Below are 7,500 nucleotides of genomic sequence, written 5' to 3'. Positions count from 1 at the left end.
AGCGCCACATCGATCGGCGGGCGCGAGAGGAGCGGGCCCCCCCTCCCTCCGGGGGGCGCCGACACTCGGAGCTCGGCTCCCGGCCGCTGCGGGGCCCGTGAGCTAAGAGCCGGGCAAAGCGGGCCGTCTCGGCGGAGGGCCGGGTGCTGGCCTCCGCCCTCAAACGGGCCCGCTCCCCCCCTCCCACGCCGGGCAGGGTCGGGTACAATACTCGGATTGATCCCCTAGGCTGAGCTCCGGTTCTCACAGGCTCTGAAAAACCTGTCCTCAGAAATCTCCTCACACAATCCTCGAAAGGCAGGTCGAAAAAGCCAAAGCCCCGCCTTCGGCGGTACGAAACTGGAACTGGGCGCCACCTCGTGGTTCCCTCGGTCGGCCGAGACGGCGTGGGGCGACCCCTTCCGGACATCCGCGAGACGACCGGCCGTCAGGTCAACCCATTCGCTCCAAAGGGGTTGACCTGGTGGCCGAGAGGGGACTTTGAAAATTTTTCGGACTTGGAAAACTTTTTTTTTTTTTTTCTTCCCCCAGCCCGCTTCCTCCGGGTTGACCCGGTGGCCGAGCGTCTCGCCGTCCCCGGACGCGGCGAGGGACTGCCTCCCGGCCGTCAGGATCGGGCCCACGGAAGTCTGATTTTAAAAAAAATTGGCCGACGCCACCGCGGAGGGCTACCCGGGCACCCCGGGCCCCGGAGCCGGAAAAGGGAAAAAAAGGATCGGGCCCACTAGAGACATGGACCCGGCCGCCAAGCAGGCCGCCCTGGGCTGACCCTCCCCGGCCGCAGCGAGGGACTGCCTCCCGGCCGACAGGATCGGGCCCCTGGAAGTCTGGGGGTGGGGGGGGGGGAAATCGCCCCACGCCCCCGAGGAGGGCTGCCCGGGCGGGCCTGGCCCCGGAGCTCGGAAAAAAAAAAAGGATCGGGCCCACTAGAGACATGGACCAGGCCGCCCTGGGCTCACCTTCCCCGGCCGCAGCGAGGGACTGCCTCCCGGTCGACTGGATCGGGCCCCTGGAAGTCTGGAAAAAGAAGAATGGAACCTGACGCCTCCGAGGAGGGGGCGCCCAGGGAAGGAGGGAGATCCGGGTTGACCTGCTGACCGGACGGGAAAGAGGCCACCGGGCGTCCCCCCCCTTAAAACCTAGGGGTTGACCTGGTGGCCGGAAAGCGAACCGGCCAGCAGGTGAACCCTTTCGATTCCACGGGTTGACCTGGTGCCCGGGAAGCGAACCGGCCAGCAGGTGAACCCGTTCGATTCCACGGGTTGACCTGGTGCCCGGGAAGCGAACCGGCCAGCAGGTGAACCCGTTCGATTCCACGGGTTGACCTGGTGCCCGGGAAGCGAACCGGCCAGCAGGTGAACCCGTTCGATTCCACGGGTTGACCTGGTGCCCGGGAGGGGACTCTGAAAATTTTTCAGCCCTTTCGACTCGGGGTTGACCTGGTGGCCGAGAGGGGACTCGCACGGCAGGCAAGCCGCCCTGGGCTCACCCTCCCCGGCCGCAGCGAGGGACTGCCACCCGGCCGACTGGATCGGGCCCCTGGAAGTCTGGAAAAAAGAATGGAACCTGACGCCTCCGAGGAGGGGGCGCCCAGGGAAGGAGGGAGATCCGGGTTGACCTGCTGACCGGACGGGAAAGAGGCCACCGGGCGTCCCCCCCCTTAAAACCTAGGGGTTGACCTGGTGGCCGGAAAGCGAACCGGCCAGCAGGTGAACCCGTTCGATTCCACGGGTTGACCTGGTGCCCGGGAAGCGAACCGGCCAGCAGGTGAACCCGTTCGATTCCACGGGTTGACCTGGTGCCCGGGAAGCGAACCGGCCAGCAGGTGAACCCGTTCGATTCCACGGGTTGACCTGGTGCCCGGGAGGGGACTCTGAAAATTTTTCAGCCCTTTCGACTCGGGGTTGACCTGGTGGCCGAGAGGGGACTCGCACGGCAGGCAAGCCGCCCTGGGCTCACCCTCCCCGGCCGCAGCGAGGGACTGCCTCCCGGTCGACTGGATCGGGCCCCTGGAAGTCTGGAAAAAAGAATGGAACCTGACGCCTCCGAGGAGGGGGCGCCCAGGGAAGGAGGGAGATCCGGGTTGACCTGCTGACCGGACGGGAAAGAGGCCACCGGGCGTCCCCCCCCCCTTAAAACCTAGGGGTTGACCTGGTGGCCGGAAAGCGAACCGGCCAGCAGGTGAACCCGTTCGATTCCACGGGTTGACCTGGTGCCCGGGAAGCGAACCGGCCAGCAGGTGAACCCGTTCGATTCCACGGGTTGACCTGGTGCCCGGGAAGCGAACCGGCCAGCAGGTGAACCCGTTCGATTCCACGGGTTGACCTGGTGCCCGGGAAGCGAACCGGCCAGCAGGTGAACCCGTTCGATTCCACGGGTTGACCTGGTGCCCGGGAGGGGACTCTGAAAATTTTTCAGCCCTTTCGACTCGGGGTTGACCTGGTGGCCGAGAGGGGACTCGCACGGCAGGCAAGCCGCCCTGGGCTCACCCTCCCCGGCCGCAGCGAGGGACTGCCACCCGGCCGACTGGATCGGGCCCCTGGAAGTCTGGAAAAAAGAATGGAACCTGACGCCTCCGAGGAGGGGGCACCCAGGGAAGGAGGGAGATCCGGGTTGACCTGCTGACCGGACGGGAAAGAGGCCACCGGGCGTCCCCCCCCCCTTAAAACCTAGGGGTTGACCTGGTGGCCGGAAAGCGAACCGGCCAGCCGGTGAACCCGTCCGATTCCACGGGTTGACCTGGTGGCCGGGAAGCGAACCGGCCAGCAGGTGAACCCGTTCGATTCCACGGGTTGACCTGGTGCCCGGGAGGGGACTCTGAAAATTTTTCAGCCCTTTCGACTCGGGGTTGACCTGGTGGCCGAGAGGGGACTCGCACGGCAGGCAAGCCGCCCTGGGCTCACCCTCCCCGGCCGCAGCGAGGGACTGCCACCCGGCCGACTGGATCGGGCCCCTGGAAGTCTGGAAAAAAGAATGGAACCTGACGCCTCCGAGGAGGGGGCGCCCAGGGAAGGAGGGAGATCCGGGTTGACCTGGTGACCGGACGGGAAAGAGGCCACCGGGCGTCCCCCCCTTAAAACCTAGGGGTTGACCTGGTGGCCGGAAAGCGAACCGGCCAGCCGGTGAACCCGTCCGATTCCACGGGTTGACCTGGTGGCCGGGAAGCGAACCGGCCAGCAGGTGAACCCGTTCGATTCCACGGGTTGACCTGGTGCCCGGGAGGGGACTCTGAAAATTTTTCAGCCCTTTCGACTCGCGGTTGACCTGGTGGCCGAGAGGGGACTCGCACGGCAGGCAAGCCGCCCTGGGCTGACCCTCCCCGGCCGCAGCGAGGGACTGCCTCCCGGCCGACAGGATCGGGCCCCTGGAAGTCTGGGGGGGGGGGGAATCGCCCCACGCCTCCGAGGAGGGCTGCCCGGGCGGGCCTGGCCCCGGAGCTCGAAAAAAAAAAAAAGGATCGGGCCCACTAGAGACATGGACCAGGCCGCCCTGGGCTCACCCTCCCCGGCCGCAGCGAGGGACTGCCTCCCGGCCGACTGGATCGGGCCCCTGGAAGTCTGGGGGGGGGGGGGGAAATGGAACCTGACGCCTCCGAGGAGGGGACGCCCAGGGAAGGAGGGAGATCCGGGTTGACCTGGTGACCGGACGGGAAAGAGGCCACCGGGCGTGCCCCCGTTAAAACCCCTAGGGGTTGACCTGGTGGCCGGAAAGCAAACCGGCCACTGGGTAGGCCGGTCGGCAACCTAGGGGTTGACCTGGTGGCCGGGAAGCGAACCGGCCAGCAGGTGAACCCGTCCGATTCCACGGGTTGACCTGGTGCCCGGGAGGGGACTCTGAAAATTTTTCAGCCCTTTCGACTCGGGGTTGACCTGGTGGCCGAGAGGGGCCTCGCACGGCAGGCAAGCCGCCCTGGGCTCACCCTCCCCGGCCGCAGCGAGGGACTGCCCCTCCCCACCCCCCGGCTGACAGGATCGGGCGCACTGGAAGTCCGGGACAGTATTTTCCCCGACGCCGGGGAGGGCGGGCGGAGGGGCTCTGGCGGCCAGCCCGGGCCCCGGAGCTCGAAAAGGAAAAAAGGACCGGGCCCGCGAGAGACGGGGGCCCTGCCGCAGGGGGGGGGGCAGTCCGACCGGGGCTCACCGTGCGGCAGGCCCGGGCGTCGGCAGGGGAAAGCGGGCGAGGAGGCGCGGGGCCGGGTGCCTACGGCCATACCGGACCGAACGCCCCCGATCCCGTCCGATCTCGGAAGGTAAACCGTCCCGGGCCTGGCTAGTACTTGGATGGGTGACCGCCTGGGAATCCCAGGTGCCGTAGGCAGCTTTTCCCGGTCCGAGTCAGCTCTCTCTCCTTTTCTGGGGGGGAAGGAGAGGGGGGGACGGGCCGGAAAGCCCCTCGTCGCTCCTGCCGAGTCGGAGGTCGCGGCCGCAGGTCACGGGTCTGGGCGCCTGGGGTCCGGCTCCCCACCCACCCGGCTTCCTCCGCGGAGGACCCCCCCCGGGGCCACCGAAGCCGCTGGGGGAGACGCCGGGCATGGGGCGGACTGGCCCGGACCCTCCCGGCCGCCGGCCCGCAGGTCCGCCCCGAATCCCCCCCCGCGGCCACCCAGGCCAGGCCTGGCCAGGCGGGACGGACGGCGGGTGTCCAGCGCCCAGCGGCTTCCTCCAGCGGGGACCCACGGACCCCAAAGCCGCAGGGGGAGGCCCCGGGCCTGGGACGGACTCGCTCGGACCCCCTGCGCCCGGCCGCCGGCCCGCGGGACCGCCCCGAATCCCCCCGCGGCCACCCAGGCCAGGCCTGGCCAGGCGGGACGGACGGCGGGTGTCCAGCGCCCAGCGGCTTCCTCCAGCGGGGACCCACGGACCCCAAAGCCGCAGGGGGAGACCCCAGGCCCGGGACCGACTCGCTCGGACCCCCCGCCTCCCCTGCGCCCGGCCGCCGGCCCGCGGGACCGCCCCGAATCCCCCCGCGGCCACCCAGGCCAGGCCTGGCCAGGCGGGACGGACGGCGGGTGTCCAGCTCCCAGTGGCTTCCGCCAGCGGGGACCCACGGACCCCAAAGCCGCAGGGGGAGGCCCCGGGCCCGGGACGGACTCGCTCGGACCCCCCGCCTCCCCTGCGCCCGGCCCCCGGCCCGCGGGACCGCCCCGAATCCCCCCGCGGCCATCCAGGCCAGGCCTGGCCTGGCGGGCCGGTGTGCAGCTCCCCCGGGCTTCCTCCCCCGACGACCCGCGCCCCCCTGAGCCGCAGGCGGAGACCCCGGCCCCGGGGCGGACCGGCCCGGGCTCGCCCGAGCCCCCTGCGCCCGGCCCGCAGGACCGCCCCCCCGAATCCCCCGGGAGAGGCCCGGCCTGCACGCCACTGACGACCCGCGGCCCCCAAAGTCGCAGGAGGCGCCCCCCCCCCCCCGGTTAGCCCCGTCTCGCTCCGCGCCCCCCCGCCCCTCGCTGCCGGGACCGGGCGCCGCCCCAGAGTCAGCCGCAGCCGGCCGGCCTGAGAGCTGCCCTCCTGTGGACGACGGTGAGTTTACCTTGATACTAACCGGCCGTCAGCCAGGTCAACCCCATTGCTAGACTGGGGTGGACCTGGTGGCCGAGTGGGGACTTGGAACATTTGACAGCTGCTTCCCGGGGCTTGACCGGTTGTCCTGAACGCCCCCCACCCCCACCCCCAGCCCCCGGCTCCTGCTCCCCTCTCCCCAGCCTCGGTGCTCCGCTCCCTGCCTCGGAGGCTGCCTCTCTGCGGCGCCTGCATCGCCTCCGAGGACGCGCACCCTCCGGAGGCTGGACGTAAACCCACCACTGCCGCCGACCCGGCTCTCCGAGGGACGACTGTGAGGCCCCCCACCCCACCCCACCCCCGGACCGCCCTGGGGACGACTGCTAAGCCTCCCCCACCGGACCGCCCGGGGGAAGACTGCGACGCCTCCCGCCAGGCCCCCACCCAGCCTGGGGGAAGACTGCTAAGCCTCCCCCCCACACACACACACACACACTGTCGGGGGATGACGATTAAGCCTCTCCCGGACTGCCCGGGGGAAGACTATTAAGCCTCCCCTGGAACCACTATTAAGCCTGCCCCCGGAGTCCTCGGGGGATGACTGCTAAGCCTCCCCCACCGGACCACCCGGGGCAAGACTGCTAAGCCTCCCTCCCACACACACACACACTGTCAGGGGAGGACTATTAAGCTTTCCCGCTGGAGCGCCCGGGGCGGACGACTGTTAAGCCTGCCCCCGGAGTCCTCGGGGGAGGACTATTAAGCTTTCCCCCCTGGAGCGCCCGGGGGGGGGGGGGGGGGGGACGACTATTAAGCCTGGCCCCCGGAGTCCTCGGGGGACGACTATTAAGCCTCCCCCGGACCTGCTCCCTCTCGACTATTAAGCCCCCCCTCTGCGGTCCTCAGCACCACTGCCGCGCTGCCCTGGGAGTGGGGTGACATCCGGTCCGGAAAGCAAACCGGCCACCAGGTCAACCCGTCGAATCCAATGGGTTGACCTGGTGGCCGGAAAGCAAACCGGTCGCCAGGTCAACCCGTCGAATCCAATGGGTTGACCTGGTGGCCGGAAAGCAAACCGGCCGCCAGGTCAACCCAGTAGATTCAGCGGGTTGACCTGGTGGCCGAACGGGGACTTTGAAAATTTGACAGCCGCTTCCCGGGGGTTGACCTGTTGTCCCGGTGGGGACTTTGAACATTTGACAGCCGCCTCCAGGGCTTGACCTGTTGTCCCGGTGGGGACTTTGAACATTTGACAGCCGCCTCCCAGGGCTTGACCTGTTGTCCCGGGGGGGACTTTGAACATTTTACAGCCGCTTCCCGGGGCTTGACCTGGTGGCCGAGTGGGGACTTTGAACATTTGACAGCCGCTTCCCGGGGGTTGACCTGTTGTCCTGAACGCCCCCCACCTCCCCCCCCCGGCTCCTGCTCCCCACTCCCCAGCCTCGGTGCTCCGCTCCCTGCCTCGGAGGCTGCCTCTCTGCGGCGGCTGCATCGCGTCCGAGGACGCTCACCCTCCGGAGGCTGGATGTAAAGCCTGACACCCGCCACCGCCGCCGACACGGCTCTCGGAGGACGACTCTGAGGCCTCCCCCCACCCCCGGACCGCCCTGGGGACGACTGCTAAGCCTCCCCCCCGCCCACACCCACACCCACACTGTCGGGGGATGACTCTTAAGCCTCTCCCGGACTGCCTGGGGAACGACTATTAAGCCTGCCCCCCCCGGAGCACTCGGGGGACGACTATTAAGCCTCCCGCGGACTGCCCGGGGGATGACTATTAAGCCTCCCCTGGAAGGACTATTAAGCCTCCCCCGGACTGGCCGGGGGACGCCTATTAAGCCTATCCTCGGGGGAGGACTATTAAGCTTTTCCCCCTGGAGCGCCCGGGGGGACGACGATTAAGCCTGGCCCCCGGAGTACCCGGGGGACGACTATTAAGCCTCCCCCGGACTGGCCGGGGGACGACTATTAAGCCTCCCCGGACCTGCTCCCTCTCGACTATTAA

General features: G+C 69.1%; 1 non-coding gene across 1 annotated transcript; it reads left to right on the top strand.

Moving 5' to 3' along the window:
- The first annotated feature begins 4,198 nt into the window (after positions 1-4,198).
- LOC135978946 (5S ribosomal RNA) lies at positions 4,199-4,317 on the top strand. Its single transcript, XR_010596287.1, has one exon. It is a non-coding gene; the product is annotated as a 5S ribosomal RNA (ribosomal RNA).
- Positions 4,318-7,500: the final 3,183 nt, after the last annotated feature.

The sequence above is a fragment of the Chrysemys picta genome, unplaced genomic scaffold (assembly GCF_011386835.1).
Source record: "Chrysemys picta bellii isolate R12L10 unplaced genomic scaffold, ASM1138683v2 scaf568, whole genome shotgun sequence".
Classification (NCBI taxonomy): Eukaryota; Metazoa; Chordata; order Testudines; family Emydidae; genus Chrysemys; species Chrysemys picta.
The sequence above is the reverse complement of the archived record's forward strand: the minus strand, read 5'-3'. Positions and strand labels throughout refer to the sequence as shown.